Genomic DNA, 19,862 nt, shown 5'->3' with positions numbered 1-19,862 from the left:
GTCGGTCGGATAGTGGTTGTGGCCGGCGGCCTTGTCGGCAGACAAGACTGGTCGGTGGCAGACTGGAGGCTGAAGGCTTGCATCATCTTCAGGTCACGTGACACGCCGTCATAGACCACGGGCGAGTTTATACCGACCCAGTAGTTCGTGAAGGATTGAACGAAAGTCACTCTGTAAAAATGATGATTGTATTATAATAAACTCCGTTTAATCGACAAAAATTGCCAATGTAAATTGCAGTTCATGCCTTAAAGTAATCAATATAAACTCAATACATATACATGTGTATTTATTGGTAAACATAGTAATTAGATATGTAAAAATTTAATTTAAAGAATTTGAATAAGCAAATTATTCAAATTCAAATATAAGTATTTATTGACTTTACAAGTATACAGTTTTACTACTTGTACCATATAGCAAGCACGTATTGAGTTAAGTACATGTATGTTAACACCGAGGATATCACTCATGTTTCTTCCCCATTTTATGTCGTCAAAAGAAATAACTGGTATTCTTTCTTATTCGCCATGTATCTGTTTTGATTCCATTCGTATTTTCAATTTCTTACCGGAACACCACGTGACCTGCTCGTCCAGGGGGCGCAATCCAGGTTAAGGTCAGCGTATTCTTCTCCGAGTTGTCGCTGTGAGTAAACACTGCCTGATGTAGAAGCGTCACAGCTCAGACTAAAATTGACGTTCTATCAAAATTAACCCATTTATGCCTAGCGTCTAGAATAAAGGCCTTGGCAAACAGCGTAGAACCAGATGAGACGCCGCATGGTGCTGCGTCTCATCAGGGTCTGCGCTGTTTGCTTTAAAGAATTTCTGTAAGAAATATTCTAAATATAGAAATACACATACTAGACATCCCTAATTTTGGAAATAAAATGATCCAATTTTGAAGGATGCGAGAGTTCACTAGGCATAAATGGGTTAAGACTAACATTGACGTGCTAGCAAAATTTAGCCGTTTCATTCCATTCAACCCCACATGGTATCATATTTACCAATTCCATTTCAACAAGTAAACAAAATACTATAAATTGTGACCATTATCTCAGCAGTGCAGTAGCAATTAAAAATCTTTCACGACATAGGCGTGATCTCTCAAAAAGGGGTTGTTGTTTTTTTCCTTTAGCCCATGCTATATAATCACAGTTGTATTGTACGATACTTTATTCGCAAATCTTTCCCTGCACATACGTGTGAAGAATGTGGTCTAGCTGGTCTAATCTTACGTCGGCATTTCCTAATGCTGAGTAAACGTTAAGATCATTACCCCATTTATACCAAGTGGACTCTCCCATCCTTCTACATTGGATCAATTTATTTCCAAAATTAGGGATGTCTAGTATATGTTTTTCTATATTTTTAATATTTCTTACAGAAATTCCTTTAAGCATACAGCGCAGACCCAGATGAGACAATGCATCATGCTGCGTCTCTTCTGGGTCTACGCTGTTTGCCAAGGCCTATTTTCTAGACGCTAGGCATAAATGGATTTAAAAAATAGTTCGTTTCATTTGAGGCGCACATTGCGATAAGCGAACTTATGATAATAACTATTTATTTTTGTCCGATATGTGACAAATAAGAGTTAGTTTCTCCGTTAACGTCAAAAATGCCATATAGTAAATTACTATATCTTACGCATGTGCTAAATGTGGTTTGTGATAATAAGGCAAACGTTTAACGAATGCGCATACAAGAACAATGTACATTGCTAACACGGTTTCAATACATGTTGAACTTACCCCACTCCGCACACACTCGTACCGGATGCCCCTGACTCGGAGAAATGCACCAAGGAAAGCCGGTCGGTCGGGATAAACGGCCGATCGGGGTTGAATCATAAAACCTTTGAATTTAGCCAGGCCTCAACCTCGTATGCGAACTGAAATAGGATATAGATTTTACTAACATGGATTTATCTTCTTCCTATTTAACAATATTGACAGATGTTAATGGTAATGTCCCGAAATCATGATAGACCTTACCTTGATGAAGTCAAGTTGCTTAAAGTTCACAATACGAAAATACTTTAATTTAGTTTAAATGTTCGTGACATAAGTAACAATTCATATTGTTTTATTAGTTCCAAAGACAACATGAATACATCGTTACTCTTAATACATAACGATTGATCCAGTTGAAAATGTGTACATCTTTACAAGTGAAAGAGGGAAATCTGAAGAAAGCATGAACTACCCGCCAATAAACACACAAGAAAACGAAGAAACACACGTTTCGTAAATGTTCATGTTCGGAGCAGAGTAGAGTTACAACGAACGCAAAAATTCGTTTATAGACAAGAAACACGAACAAGCGCACATACACTAAATTCTCTCGTTTGGAGCATAACGACTCTTGGACACCTCCACGAGAAAGGGTACTGGGTCAGTATTGATGGGGTTCCGTGACCCGGGGTCATGTCCCCACAAGAACGCGTTGGCGCTCCCGTGCTGTACCCCCACGTCACGTGACATGAGCACGAGACCAGAAGCAGCGCTCGCAGCCACATAGTACCGTTTTGTGTATATAGTAAAGCCTGGATTAACAAATATATACGTTATAATAAATGAGAAGTTGAAACAAGAAGTGCGTTGAAATAAATGGCAAAGCTGAGCACAAAAGCAGTTCTTACAGAAGTGATGCTTTATATACATTAATACAAACTAATAAATAAGAACAATGAAACTGACAGAGTGTATAAATTGATGAAGAATAAAAGACAAAATACGTGGTTGAAAGTTAGATAACAGTCAATAAAGAACTCAACACTTGCAGAAATCAATTTATGAGAATATGAAATGTATAAAGCAACGAACAAATACTGCTCAACTGATGACACTAACGGTAATTAGAAATGTGAATATAATACGAGAAAAAGACGAATGGCACTTTTCACGTTGTTTGATTTCATTTTTTTTTCAGCCTCTTATATAACTTTGTAATTTGTACGTACGGCATTTGAACAGTGTGTTTTATAACTTTGATCTCATCTTTAAAACAGTTCCAAAATGTTTGGCTGGGATGTCAGCGAATACAACTTGTTCAACATAACGGATCGGCGAGAAAATAAAAGTGACGATTTATAGATGTATCTTATTGAACAAAAGATGACTAGAGGATGTAAAACATTCGGTGTGTAGGTGGTAGATGCTAATGTATATTCTGCGTATGTTAACGCTGGACACTAATACATCCTTATCATTCACAAGGAAACACATTCCATTGCTCGCTTGATAGTTTTCACCATAAATACATGTAGTTTCGGCATTTGGTGGCATAGTTTGTTTTAACCCATTAAAGGGGCCTTTTCACAGATTTTGGCATACATTGTATTTTGACGTTTGTCATTAAATGCTTTATATTAATAAATGTAAACATTGGATCTTAAAAGCTCCTTTAAAAAATCAAGAATAAAATTTAAAAAAGGAAAAAAAGTAGCCGGTACCAGGGGTCGGACCAATGACCCCCGGAGTCCTGGAGTTAGTCTGAAGTAAAAACGCATTAGCCCTCTCGGCTATTCCGCCAGGTATACACAGATTATGTATTTTCTACCTTATATAAGCAATCTTCGTAATTTCGTAAAATTTAAACGACAACAACAGAACTCTCCAAATTATTCAATCGTTTCGCGTTGCAACGCTTTATAATTTTTAGGTTTTCAAATTGTCAAAAGATGCATATAATGGATATATTGGACTATGGTAAATGTTCAGTAATACTGTTTCCTCACAAATATCATAACTAAAACGAAAATTTGCGAATCTGAAACAACTTTTTTCAATTTTGTCAATTTACCAAACCGTGAAAAGATCCCTTTAAGCCGAGTGGAATCTCCCATCCTTCTAAATTGGATCAATTCATTTCCAAAATTAGGGATGTCTAGTATATTTATTTTTATATTTAGAATATTTTTAACAGAAATTCCGTTAAGCAAACAGCGCAGACTCTGATGAGACGGCGCATCATGCGGCGTCTCATCTGGGTCTACGCTGTTTGCAAAGGCCTTTTATCTAGACGCTAGGCATAAATGGGTTAAGCTATGTTTTCTAAGGATTAAAGTAAATGATCCTCGCTCTGGGAAAACGGGGTTTAACGCATGAAAGTAAAGTGCCGTGTTGTTCGTACAGATAAATGAAGGACGGCAATTTCCGATGTAATTGAATTTTTTGCTGCAGGGAAGTATCAGATTATGCGGATAGGGAAGTATCAGATTATGCGGATAGGGAAGTATCAGATTATGCGGATAGGGAAGTATTATATTATGCGGATAGGGAAGTATCAGATTATGCGGATAGGGAAGTATCAGATTATACGGATAATGTTGTCCCTGATTAGCATATTCGGACTGCACAGGCTAATCTGGGACGACAATTTACGCACATGCATTAAACCCATTTTTCCCATATTTATGTTTTTTTGTTATACTGTTATACGATGAATATCTGAATACAACAGCGCGGACGGTGATGCTGATGCTGATAATGCTCTTCTTAATCACCATCAAAACCATCACAACCATTATCCGCAACAGCAGCAGCAGAATCATCATAATCTCTAGCATCATCATGATTGTCATAATTATCCATAGCAGAAGCAAGAGCAGCGTGAGAATCATTATCAAATACAAGTTTGTTTGGAACATTATCATGATGCTCATCTTCACCTTCATAGCTATCAACAGCATCAACAGAATTAAAAGAATATGCGACATTCTTATAACATAAACAAGAGCAAAACATGGTTAAAATATGTCGTTTAAAAATCGAAACTGTATGAATGATACAAATATATATATGATAATATGTAATATGTTGTAACTGTAGTTATGATAAAAACGTGTGTGTGTGGGGGGGGGGGGGGGGTATTTAAGTTCAAAAATTTACTTCCTCGATCCACACGTTAATCAATTAGTAGGAACAATACGTCAACGGTAGTATCGTTTTGTCAGGTATTTACAATTTTGACAACTGAATGACAGACGCCCTAATTACAACAACAATAACGCACCGGTGTATCGGTTGATGTTACGTAATGTTCAACACAAAACGTCTTGAAAATCGCCCCATCACGTAACGTCTTGATTAATAAGGGCAATTTTAGATGCAGTTTATTACGTATATAGCATATATCTTGAATGCAAAACATATTCTCCTTAGACAATTCAAAGTACACTTTTTGGTTTGTGTTAATACTTGACAATCTTATGTTCAGAAAACATATTAAAAAAGCAATATTCTTTTGAATAAGCAGAGGTTTTTCTTTGAGTCATATCCGCGCTTTTCATTGCTAAATCATTCGTTTCATATTTATGACAAATATTACTTAAACATTGTTTAATTATAATACTCAGAAAAATACTCTGAAAAAAACCCACACACAAATACTATAATTGTCACCACTATCTAAATATGAAATCTTTAGGCCAATCACTGACTTGACTTGCATTATTTGAAATGACAGTTTGTCAACTTATTAGTGCTGACTAGGTAATGTCAAAGTAATTTTAAATGTTCGGTTTGAAATACTTTGACATGGTGTCATTGTTTAGACCAGGGAGCCATTCCTAAGAAATCTTACGACATAAAACAATGCGCAAGTGCACAATTTAAACTTCTATTTACGAATTTCTAATTGTTACATTAAATTTAGTAAATCAATATTTTCTTGTACGTACCTGAAAAGTTGGAACGAAACTATTTCTAGACAGTCAGACAATAAAAAGAAATAACCAAACTCCTTCTTAGTGTTTAAAATAATTGTTAAGAACAGCATTTTTGCAGATATCGTCTATTTTAATTTTTTGAAATTATTCAATTCATATATGTAAACGGCTGTATTGATCTACACGCCAGGTGCTTTAGACGTTAAGTGACTGCAGACGAGACGTCGCTGTTTGACGCGTGTCACGCGCAAACTCATGTTCCATGTTGACTGCGTCATGTTCACTTGTCAATTTTTTTTTACAAAATTAATAATAAATTATCCGAAAAAAAATATAGGCATTGGGATGCAAGACGATGCAATCACATACATTTTCTATTTATTTGTCTAACCTAGGGTAATTATTTCATAGTCTCATGTGTGTTCATCTGTAACGTTATGTCGCAGTTCTAACTCGATGCCAATATAATAGGCAGAATTGGCGAAATGGATGATGTCTGCAACAGATTATTGTATTTTTGTATATTCGTGAAGAATAAAATCCAATAAGCTACCATCTTGAGAACGTAACAAGTCACAAATATTCCCAGGAAATACCCAGCGCGAAAATAGGTGTTCGCTTCAATTGTCCACAGAAATATATTGGTCAAATAGAAGGGCAAACAAGTGTCATTTTAATATATCTGTTTTAACGATTTCTGCTTGCATTGGTGTTGACAGCATTTCTTTTCTGGGTTTTGGAAGTTTTTGATTATTTACAATTAAGTTCACATAGATAAGCTATGTTTTGAGACAACAACGATATATATATATTAGCCTTCATCGTTAAGAAAAGTCATTATAATTGAGCAAACAAAACGAAACAATAAATACTCGTGATCCCATTTGATGTGCATCGAAATGATATTACCACCGATTGAGATTAATCATTCATGAATATAGTTGCCACAAAAAGGCCGCGTCGAAAACATATCCGTGACCGATTTATGGCCGCGGTTTGGTCGAATATTAGTCACTGCATTCCATCAAGCCCTGACATTGATGGCTTTGATATGGCCGATTTCTGATCAGCGATGTGACAATATTAATCTGACATAGCCCTGTAAAACATTGACACCACTCTTTGAATTTGCAGGCAGCCCGCAACGCCCATATTTATTGATATCCAACACTTAATTATCAAAAACGGTCAACATTTTAGTTGAGATAATAAAAAATGATATATCATGTTATGATAACTGCATTTATATGTATAAGTCCCTTAATTTCATAGAGACTTAATATACACAGAATTGTGTATGTTTATTTTTTATGTAATATATTTTCAAACAAAAGTACATGCATACAATTTGGAATAGTTTTTAATTATTGTAACAGCAAAACAAATAAGTTAAAAAGTTGACCTTACCTGCGACTACCACTGCGCAACACAGGCCTTTTTATTTACTGATAATCTTAAACTCTATACCTATTTTCAAACTAGCGATGCAAATCGTTTTTAATGTTTAATTACTTTACGGATTTTACTGCTTACTATTCATTCGTCTATGTAAGGAGTTCTTTTGCTTCTTTAATATTAATACATACATTATTTCTTTAAATCTACAACTTTTTTTTTCGAAAAAAAGTCAGTTTGCTTAACTGTAAATAATAAATTCCCTTTAAATACAGTTTTTCTCATATTCCTAAATGTTTTATGGCGTCGAAAAGCGAGAAATTAGAAAGCGAGAAGTTTGTATTCTGGATGCGTATGTTTTTTGAACATTTTTTTCTCCAAAATATCCAACTCACCTTAGGTGTTAACTTACTTTGAATCCGTGCACACATCTTCCACATTTGAAGACAATATCGTTTGTATCTAATCGTCAACACAGGTATATAATATCGCAACATTTTCTCAGATGGAAGGAAAAAGTAAAATATGATTAAAAAAACTCTTGCTTCCTAAAGTAAGTCGTTGAAAAAAGTCCATGCCCGTTGAATAATCAGATTTATATAAGCAAAAGCGCTTTTTACAGTTTCTCTCGAAAAGCTGGAATGCCGAGCCAGCTCGACATTCAAAAATAAGCATACAACACTATATGCGAATGCCGAACTGAATGTCGAGCTGGAATGCCGAGCCAGCTCGACATTCGAAAATAAGCATAAAACACTATTTGCGAATGCCAAACTGAATGTCGAACTGGAATGCCGAGCAAGTTCGACATTCAAAAAAAAATGTACAACATTATATCCGAATGTCGAACTGAATGTCGAGCTGGAATTCCGAGCCAACTCGACATTCGAAAATAAGCATACAACACTGTATGCGAATGCCGAACTGAATGTCGAGCTGGAATGCCGAGCCTGCTCGACATTCAAAAAAACATTGTACAACACTTTCTCCGAATGTCGAACTGAATGTCGAGCTGGAATGCCGAGCCAGCTCGTCATTCAAAAATTATTGTACAACACTATATCAGAATGCCGAAATAAATGTCGAGCTGGAATAACGAGCCAGCTCGACATTCGAAAATAAGCATACAACACTATATGCAAATGCCGAACTGAATGTCGAGCTGGAATGCCGAGCCAGCTCGACATTCGAAAATAAGCATACAACACTATTTTTGAATTCCGAACTGAATGTCGAGCTGGAATGCCGAGCCAGCTCGACATTAACAAAAAATTGTACATTACTATATCCGAATGTCGAACTGAATGTCGAGCTGGAATGCCGAGCCAGCTCGACATTCGAAAATAAGCATACAACACTGTATGCGAATGCCGAACTGAATGTCGAGCTGGAATGCCGAGCCAGCTCGACATTCGAAAATAAGCTTACAACACTATATGCGAATGCCGAACTGAATGTCGAGCTGGAATGCCGAGCCAGCTCGTCATTCAAAAATTATTGGACAACACTATATCCGAATGTCGAACTGAATGTCGAGGTGGAATGCCGAGCCAGCTCGACATTCAAAAAGTATTGCTCAACACTATCTCCGAATGTCGAACTGAATGTCGAGCTGGAATGCCGAGCCAGCTCGACATTCGAAAATAAGCATACAATAATATGCGAATGCCGAACTAAATGTCGAGCTGGAATGCCGAGCCAGCTCGACATTCGAAAATAAGCATACAACACTATTTGCGAATGCCGAACTGAATGTCGAGCTGGAATGCCGAGCCAGCTAGACATTCAAAAATTATTGTACAACACTATTTCCGAATGTCGACCTGAATGTCGAGCTGGAATGCCGAGCCAGCTCGACATTCAAAAATAAGCATTCAACACTGTATGCGAATGCCGAACTGAATGTCAAGCAAGAATGCCGAGCCTGCTCGACATTCAAACAAAATCTACAACACTTTCTCCGAATGTCGAACTGAATGTCGAGCTGGAATGCCGAGCCAGCTCGTCATTCAAAAATGATTGTACAACACTATATCCGAATGTCGAACTGAATGTCGAGCTGGAATGCCGAGCCAGCTCGTCATTCAAAAATTATTGTACAACACTATATCCAAATGTCGAACTGAATGTCGAGCTGGAATGTGAGCCAGCTCGACATTCGTAAATAAGCATACAACACTATATGCGAATGCCGAACTGAATGTCGAGCTGGAATGCCGAGCCAGCTCGACAGTCGAAAATAAGCATACAACACTATTTGCGAATGCCGAACTGAATGTCGCGCTGGAATGCCGAGCCAGCTCGACATTCAAAAAAAAATTGTACAACACTACATCCGAATGTCGAATTGAATGTCGAGCTGGAATGCCGAGCCAGCTCGACATTCGAAAATAAGCATACAACACTGTTTGCGAATGCCGAACTGAATGTCGAGCTGGAATGCCGAGCCAGCTCGACATCCAAAAATAGGCATACAACACTATATTCGAATGCCGAACTGAATGTCGAGCTGGAATGCCGAGCCAGCTCGACATTCGAAAATAAGCATTAAACACTATATGCGAATGCCGAAATGAATGTCGAGCTGGAATGCCGAGCAAGCTCGACATTAAAAAAAAATTGTACAAAATTATATCCGAATGTCGAACTGAATGTCGAGCTGGAATGCCGAGCCAGCTCGACATTCGAAAATAAGCTTACAACACTGTATGCGAATGCCGAACTGAATGTCGAGCTGGAATGCCGAGCCAGCTCGACATTCAAAAAAACATTGAACAACACTTTCTCCGAATGTCGAACTGAATGTCGAGCTGGAATGCCGAGCCAGCTCGTCATTCAAAAATTATTTACAACACTATATCCGAATGTCGAACTGAATTTCGAGCTGGAATGCCGAGCCAGCTCGACATTCGAAAATATGTATACAACACTATATGCGAATGCCGAGCTGAATATCGAGCTGAATTATCGAGCCAGCTCGACATTCGAAAATAAGCATACAACACTATATCCGAATGCCGAACTGAATGTCGAGCTGGAATGCCGAGCCAGCTCGATATTCAAAAAAAAATTGTACATTACTATATCCGAATGGCGAACTGAATGTCGAGCTGGAATGTCGAGCCAGCTCGACATACGAATAAAGCATACAACACTGTATGCGAATGCCGAACAGAATGTCGAGCTGGCATGCCGAACCAGCTCGACATTTGAAAATAAGCATACAACACTATAGCGAATGCCGAACTGAATGTCGAGCTGGAATGCCGAGCCAGCTCGACATTTGAAAATAAGCATACAACACTATATGTGAATGCCGAACTCAATGTCTAGTTGGAATGCCGAGCAAGCTCCTCATTCAAAAATTATTGTACAACACTATATCCGAATGTCGAACTGAATGTCGAGCTGGAATGCCGAGCCAGCTCGACATTCAAAAAGTATTGCACAACACTATCTCCGAATGTCGAACTGAATGTCGAGCTGGAATGCCGAGCCAGCTCGACATTCGAAAATAAGCATACAACACTATGCGAATGCCGAACTGAATGTCGAGCTGGAATGCCGAGCCAGCTCGACATTCGAAAATAAGCATACAACACTATTTGCGAATGCCGAACTGAATGTCGAGCTGGAATGCCGAGCCAGCTCGACATTCAAAAATTATCGTACAACACTTTTTCCGAATGTCGAACTGAATGTCGAGCTGGAATGCCGAGCCAGCTCGACATTCAAAAATAAGCAATCAACACTATTTGCGAATGCCGAACTGAATGTCGAGCAGGAATGCCGAGCCAGCTCGACATTCAAACAAATTGTACAACACTTTCTCCGAATGTCGAACTGAATGTCGAGCTGGAATGCCGACCCAGCTCGACATTCGAAAATAGGCATACAACGCTATATGCGAATGCCGAACTGAATGTCGAGCTGGAATGCCTAGCCAGCTCGACATTCAAAAATAAGCATAAAAACTATCTGCGATTGCCGAACTGAATGTCGAGCTGGAATGCCGAGTTAGCTCGACATTCAAACAACATTGTACAACACTATCTCGGAATGTCGAACTGAATGTCGAGCTGGAATGACGAACCAACTCGTAATTAAAAAAATATTGTACAACACTTTATCCGAATGTCGAACTGAATGTCGAGCTGGAATGCCGAGACAGCTCGTCATTCAAAAATTATTTTACAACACTAAATCCGAATGTCGAGCTGAATGTCGAGCTGGAATGCCGAGCCAGCTCGACATTCAAAAATAAGCATTCAACACTATTTGCGAATGCCGATTTGAATGTCGAGCTGGAATGCCGAGCCAGCTCGACATTCAAAAATTATTGTACAACACTATATCCGAATGTCGAGCTGAATGTCGAGCTAGAATGCCGAGCCAGCTCGACATTCAAAAATAAGCATACAACATTATTTGCGAATGCCGATTTAAATGTCGAGCTGGAATACCGAGCCAGCTCGACATTCAACAATTATTGTACAACACTATATCCGAATGTCGAGCTGAATGTCGAGCTGAAATGCCGAGCCAGCTCGACATTCGAAAATAAGCATACAACACTATTTGCGAATGCCGAACTGAATATCGAGCTGGAATGCCGAGCCAGCTCGACATTCAAAAATTATTGTGCAACACTATATCCGAATGTCGAACTGAATGTCGAGCTGGAATGCCGAGCCAGCTCGTCATTCAAAAATTATTGTACAACACTTTCTCCGAATGCCGAACTGAATGTCGAGCTGGAATGCCGAGCCAGCTCGACATCCGAAAATAAGCATACAAAACTATATGCGAATGCCGAACTTAATGTCGAGCTGGAATGCCGAGCCAGCTGGACATTCGAAAATAAGCATTAAACACTATATGCGAATGCCGAACTGAATGTCGACCTGAAATGCCGAGCAAGCTCGACATTCAAAAAAAATTGTACAAAATTATATCCGAATGTCGAACTGAATGTCGAGCTGGAATGCCGAGCCAGCTCGACATTCGAAAATAATCTTACATCACTGTATGCGAATGCCGAACTGAATGTCCAGCTGGAATGCCGAGCCAGCTCGACATTCAAAAAAACATTGTACAACACTTTCTCCGAATGTCGAACTGAATGTCGAGCTGGAATGCCGAGCCAGCTCGTCATTCAAAAATTATTTACAACACTATATCCGAATGTCGAACTGAATTTCGAGCTGGAATGCCGAGCCAGCTCGACATTCGAAAATAAGTATACAACACTATATGCGAATGCCGAACTGAATATCGAGCTGAAATGTCGAGCCAGCTCGACATTCGAAAATAAGCATACAACACTATATCCGAATGTCGAACTGAATGTCGAGCTGGAATGCCGAGCCAGCTCGACATTCAAAAAAAAATTGTACATTACTATATCCGAATGTCGAACTGAATGTCGAGCTGGAATGCCGAGCCAACTCGACATACGAAGAAAGCATACAACACTATAGCGAATGCCGAACTGAATGTCGAGCTGGAATGCCGAGCCAGCTCGACATTTGAAAATAAGCATACAACACTATATGCGAATGCCGAACTCAATGTCGAGCTGGAATGCCGAGCCAGCTCCTCATTCAAAAATTATTGTACAACACTATATCCGAATGTCGAACTGAATGTCGAGCTGGAATGCCGAGCCAGCTCGACATTCAAAAAGTATTGCTTAACACTATCTCCAAATGTCGAACTGAATGTCGAGCTGGAATGCCGAGCCAGCTCGACATTCGAAAATAAACATACAACACTATTTGCGAATTCCAAACTGAATGTCGAGCTGGAATGCCGAGCCAGCTCAACATTCAAAAATAATTTTACAACACTTTTTCCGAATGTCGAACTGAAAGTCGAGCTGGAATGCCGAGCCAGCTCGACATTCAAAAATAAGCATACAACACTATTTGCGAATGCCGAACTGAATGTCGAGCAAGAATACCGAGCCAGCTCGACATTCAAACAAATTGTACAACACTTTCTCCGAATGTCGAACTGAATGTCGAGCTGCAATGCCGAGCCAGCTCGATATTCGAAAATAGGCATACAACACTATATGCGAATGCCGAACTGAATGTCGAGCTGGAATGCCTAGCCAGCTCGACATTCAAAATTAAGCATAAAAACTATATGCGATTGCCGAACTGGATGTCGAGATGGAATGCCGAGTTAGCTCGACATTCAAACAACATTGTACAACACTATCTCGGAATGTCGAACTGAATGTCGAGCTGAAATGCCGAACCAACTCGTAATTAAAAAATTATTGTACAACACTATATCCGAATGTCGAACTGAATGTCGAGCTGGAATGCCGAGCCAGCTCGTCATTCAAAAATTATTTTACAACACTAAATCCGAATGTCGAGCTGAATGTCGAGCTGGAATGCCGAGCCAGCTCGACATTCAAAAATAAGCATACAACACTATTTGCGAATGCCGATTTGAATGTCGAGCTGGAATGCCGAGCCAGCTCGACATTCAAAAATTATTGTTCAACATTATATCCGAATGTCGAGCTGAATGTCGAGCTGGATTCCCGAGCCAGCTCGACATTCAAAAATAAGCATACAACATTATTTGCGAATGCCGATTTAAATGTCGAGCTGGAATACCGAGCCAGCTCGACATTCAAAAATTATTGTACAACACTATCTCGGAATGTCGAACTGAATGTCGAGCTGAAATGCCGAACCAACTCGTAATTAAAAAATTATTGTACAACACTATATCCGAATGTCGAACTGAATGTCGAGCTGGAATGCCGAGCCAGCTCGTCATTCAAAAATTATTTTACAACACTAAATCCGAATGTCGAGCTGAATGTCGAGCTGGAATGCCGAGCTAGCTCGACATTCAAAAATAAGCATACAACACTATTTGCGAATGCCGATTTGAATGTCGAGCTAGAATGCCGAGCCAGCTCGACATTCAAAAATTATTGTTCAACATTATATCCGAATGTCGAGCTGAATGTCGAGCTGGATTGCCGAGCCAGCTCGACATTCAAAAATAAGCATACAATATTATTTGCGAATGCCGATTTAAATGTCGAGCTGGAATACCGAGCCAGCTCGACAATCAACAATTATTGTACAACACTATATCCGAATGTGGAGCTGAATGTCGAGCTGAAATGCCGAGCCAGCTCGACATTCAAAAATAAGCATACAACACTATTTGCGAATGCCGAACTGAATGTCGAGCTGGAATGCTGAGCCAGCTCGACATTCAAAAATTACTGTACAACACTATATCCGAATGTCGAACTGAATGTCGAGCTGGAATGCCGAGCCAGCTCGTCATTCAAAAATTATTGTACAACACTTTCTCCAAATGGCGAACTGAATGTCGAGCTGGAATGCCGAGCCAGTTCGTCATTCAAAAATTATTGTACAACATTATCTCCGAATGTCGAACTGTGTCGAGCAGGAATGCCGAGCAAGCTCGACATTCGCAAATAAGCATACTACGCTATATGCGAATGCCGAACTGAATGACGAGCTGGAATGCCAAGCCAGCTCGTCATTCGAAAATAAGCATACAAAACTATATGCGATTGCCGAACTGAATGTCGAGCTGGAATGCCAAACCAGCTCGACATTCAAAAAACATTGTACAACACTATCTCCGAATGTCGAACTGAATGTCGAGCTGGAATGCCGAGTCAGCTCGTCATTCAAAAATAATTTTACAACACTATATCCGAATGTCGAACTGAATGTCGAGCTGGAATGCCGAGCCAGCTCGACATTCCAAAAAAAATTGTTCAACACTATATACAAATGCCGAACTGAATGTCGAGCTGGAATGCCAAGCCAGCTCGACATTCAAAAAGTATTGTACAACATTATATCCAAATATCGAACTGAATGTCGAGCTGGAATGCCGAGCCAGCTCGACATTCAAAAATAAGCATACAACACTATTTGCGAATGCCGAACTGAATGTCGAGCTGGAATTCCGAGCCAGCTCGACATTCAGAAATTATTGTACAACATTATCTCCGAATATCGAACTGAATGTCGAGCTGAAATGCCGAGCCAGCTCGACATTCGAAAATAAGCATACAACACTATTTGCGATTGCCGAACTGAATGTCGAGCTGGAATGCCTAGCCAGCTCGACATTCAAAAATAAGCATAAAAACTATCTGCGATTGCCGAACTGAATGTCGAGCTGGAATGCCGAGTTAGCTCGACATTCAAACAACATTGTACAACACTATCTCGGAATGTCGAACTGAATGTCGAGCTGGAATGCCGAGCCAACTCGACATTCGAAAATAAGCATACAACACTGTATGCGAATGCCGAACTGAATGTCGAGCTGGAATGCCGAGCCAGCTCGACATTCGAAAATAAGCATACAACACTATATGCTTATGCCGAACTGAATGTCGAGCTGGAATGCCGAGCCAGCTCGACATTCGGTTATTTAAATGTTGAACTAATGTCGAACGTCGAACGGCGAGCCAACTTCACGCACCTCGGCGCTTCGCTGTACGCTAATTGTAAAAGATCGACAGCCACAACACAGTAAAATGCGCGGTGCTAAAACATAAAATGTGTATTTCTAGTGTTTAACTCGCTATAAATCCATTAATATCAACGGGAATATACTAAAAGTTATATTTTTTTTGAAAGAGGAATTAATAAGCAACAAGATAACGTATAAACCAATAAAATCGGATGAATAGTTTTTGCATAAGATTGATTTTACTACAGTAAGTGTCAAATACTCGATTCATCTCCTATCAATATACACTCCGTGATCGAGTGAAAGACCTACTTTTGATTTCAGAAATAGTTGATATCTATATTAAAATAAATCGTTCCCAGAACATTATAATAATGAAATCGTTAAACATAAAAGCTCACAAATTTCTGTTGAAACAAGTAAACATGTGTTTTTGTCATGGTATTGATTAAAGAAATAGCGTCTCTTAATAATCGTTATAATTATTGATCTTTGTGACAGATTATCCCGGGATTACATATTTGATTGTTCAATGTCATAAAGGAGCCGTTAATCCGTTCATCCGATAAAAACTCACATAAACCTGACAATAGCAGTAAAAACACCGTATGTAGCACTTACACGCTTAAGTGCTTATAAATATGTTTTATTGAAAAAAGAAAGGACATAATTAATGCTCTGATGTTTTTGATGCGTTAAAACATATGGAAAACAAACATTCGGATGACTAGTTCAGGTGCAAGTAAGACAAATAAAAAACATGGTGAATCTGGTTAAGTTACTGAAAAAGTTCATCGCGTGCATGATCATTTCGGCACTGGCTATCCCTGTGTTCATCGTGTTGTATCACAGACAAGTGGTGATTATGAAGCGGGAAAAAGACCAGGACAGCTTAGATGCGCACACTGATAAAAAAGCAGATGAACATCTGAATGATGAAGTTATTGTTTCAGTGCTGACCGAAGGGCGGTCAAAAAATCTGACCACATATAAAGACATCCATAGTAAGCATACTTCATACAAACACGGTGTAATGGATTCGAATGGTTCCTACGTTCTGCATAATGTCTCGTGGATATATGGAGAGATGGATCTTATGAAATTTGTAAGAAACATGTAATTGAGTTCAAGAGAAAATATACATGTTTTAAAAAATTGTATTGAACGATTTAGGAAACAGAAAACGTACACTAAAATCTTCATAAATTGCATACTTTATGAATTATTTATCCGTATTTATTATAATAAAAAACAACAACAACAAAACAACTATATGTACTATTTAAAACGATATTTGTTTACATAATTATTTTTTTCGAAATCGTTACGATGCATTAGATACAATTAAATAAATTTAAATTGAAAGATCACTGTAGCCTGCAATATTTAATGAAATACAATTACATGTCTTATAATAGTTCAAATTGTGTTATCAGTCAGATAAGAAATATTTTGGTATATGAAATAATTAGATTACAAGAACTTAATTATTGTTGAAAATAAAACAGACACATGCCGGTAAGTCTGATCATGCAACAGAGCGAGAAAATATTAAAAAGAAAATTGAATGAAAACCTTTATTTAACCACATGTTACAACGCGTGTAGTACACAATACTTAAGCTCTGAAATATCTAGAATATTACAATAAATATTCAGCTTATATGTGGATTAGCACAATGCAAATTGTTCAAAATGTATCAATGGAATACACATATACATGGGCTATATTTATATTGCATTCTTTCAAGAATACATGTGTAGGGTGCAAGTATAATGGTCGGTACGAACAAAATCTGTTTTGTGTATACATGTAGCCACCTTTTAATTAGGCAAAAATAAGCTGTTTGTTTCTAAATAAATTAAAAAACCTGGAAGGTTTCACACTTTCACTGTTTTAGTCTATATGCATAGGTCATCTGGTTTAAAGCGTTAAATTTTATTAATATTTTCTCTCTTACGGGTGTTTCTTGTTTGATTTATTTTTCATTTTTTAGCAGTCACATAAACAACCAAGCAATGTAATATGGATCTTTAAAACCCATTATTGCTGCTTCTTCCTGTATTTGCGCGATGATGATCAGAAATATTAACGTTATGATGCTATATTCTTTAACGGTTTTCTAAAAAGAAGGGATGTAGATGAGTTTCATTTCATCGTTCCTAAAAAAGATGCAACTCTGTTGCTCTGGTCTCTTTCCAACCATTGAGTAATTAAATGGTAATTAAATTGAATTTGTTTTAATTCCCTTTTATTATTGTTTAATTTGAGTTACAAAGCTATGAGGTTAAATTTTATTTACACTTACACGTATCATGCATATTGCTGGGCCAAGTGTAAGGTTGAGCGCTCTAAAACCGGTTTAAACCCCCAATACTTTGCATTGACCGTCCCAAGGCGGTGACCCCAGCTTTATTCTTATATGTGTTTATGTTGTTTTGTATTGTGCTGTTTGTACTGTTTAGGCCATTGGTCACTTGCCTTAAATAAAGGACCAACAAATTGTATATAATGAGGATGCAATACTGCTCCAGCAGCTGGATTTTTACTTCTTTAAATTGTCAGTAAGACCGTTTTGTCATAAACATTTTTTACTGAACTCAATGTGTTTCAAATTCTTATAATGATGTTCAAATACAGAATTCTTCCAAACCGTTTGCAACTTCTTTCTCTTACTAAGGGAATCTTTTACGAGTATGAATACTTGTATTATCGAACGTAGCAAAAATGATCGAAATCTGCAAATCGAATCAAAATACACAAAGTTTAGGGTTGGCAATACAACTTAGGGTCGGTAGGGTAAGTGGTATCTATATATTTTACGCCTTAACATGTCAGTTTATGAACGGCTCGAAGTCTTTTCTCAATTTTGTAAGTGATTTAAGGTAATACATAGATCTATAAGCAACTAAAATTGTTATGAGATTGGAGAGTATACAAATTTACCGCATGCATGATCTGATATGGACGTTCATATGTCATGCGTTTGGAAACGTTAGATTTGTGTCCTGTATTCGTCTGCGATACAACGGCCGGTCAATTCTCAAACCTGTCTGATTCAAGCACTAAGGCCATTCTATTATTTTTTTTAATTTACAGGAAATCTTGAGAAATGTACTGGGTTCTTATGTTAATTTTGCGAATCGATATTCAAAACACGTAGGATTCAATTTTTGTTGAATCTCTGTTTTAGGTTTTGACAACTGTCTATGTGTTTGCATTAAATCAAACTTTGTACCTGCTGTTCGTAGTTCCATATGAACGTTTACGGCCTATTATTATTTAAACGAGTAGCTTTAATATTCATTGGTAATTCGCCTATTTTTGTGTTTTCAGCCCAAGATCAGATTTGATCCGAAATTCAAAAACCCGTGCTGGTACGACAAGAAGAAATTGGTCTGTTTGCCATACATGTTCATTATTGGCGTAAAAAAGTGTGGAACCAGCGACCTCTTCTTTCGGACGGCAATTCATCCGGACTTCGCTCATCCCGGCTTCAAGGAAGCGCAATGGTTTGCGCGCAGGCCCTTCACAAGTATGAATCTGTGTCATGTAAAATGAAAATCTTATACAAGTGATAAATGTATGTAACGACTACACGTTAGGCCTTCTGATTTTGGTTAAAATTTTTCGCTTCTGTACCCTTTCTTCTTTCTTCTGGACCTTTTCTTCAATGTTTCACAGGTTTGAATCCACAGAGGATTTTGACTTCTTATGGTCTAACGACGTATAACGATTGATCTTTTAGCGTTGCATTGTGCGCGAAAACGTTATTGCAAGTATGACTCTGGGCGATTAATTTGTATAAGCCACTGGTTTGTGCGATTCCAACCATAAATCTCGCCATCTTTTAAACGATCCTATGATAGGTTTTATTAACGACTGAATCTTTGAAAAGAAATTAATGGAATTACTGCATAAATGACAATTGCTAAGCATAAGAATGGGTGCTTTGCAATTATACCTTTCAGCGTAACTTATACGTAATAAGACGATATCCAGGTTTGTAATACTAGTAGAATCTCGTTGACTTGGAGGGGATTCGGCTCGATATAATTCGATGGAACCATCGATTCGACTTTAAATCTATTCCACTTTTATTGACATTGAAAGATGTTTTGTGATTTCCCACATACTAGCGATTTCGACCAATAATTAAGATGGACGTGCAACGTGGTTGCTCCTGTTAAGAAATTATACGTAATTACGTTCACAATTAATTATATTACTCTGAAACTTAATGTTGTATGTGATAACGTTATCTTTTTATTGACAGCATTCCAGTATAG

General features: G+C 38.2%; 1 protein-coding gene across 1 annotated transcript in view; it reads left to right on the top strand.

Annotated features, from left to right (window-relative positions):
• Positions 1 to 19,862, top strand: part of LOC127860496 (helicase with zinc finger domain 2-like) — a 268,978-nt gene that overhangs the window by 88,805 nt on the left and 160,311 nt on the right. The window lies entirely within an intron of this gene.

This window comes from Dreissena polymorpha, chromosome 15, assembly GCF_020536995.1.
Source record: "Dreissena polymorpha isolate Duluth1 chromosome 15, UMN_Dpol_1.0, whole genome shotgun sequence".
NCBI lineage: Eukaryota > Metazoa > Mollusca > Bivalvia > Myida > Dreissenidae > Dreissena > Dreissena polymorpha.
Note: the sequence above shows the minus strand (reverse complement) of the source record. Positions and strands in the feature narration are given on the sequence as shown.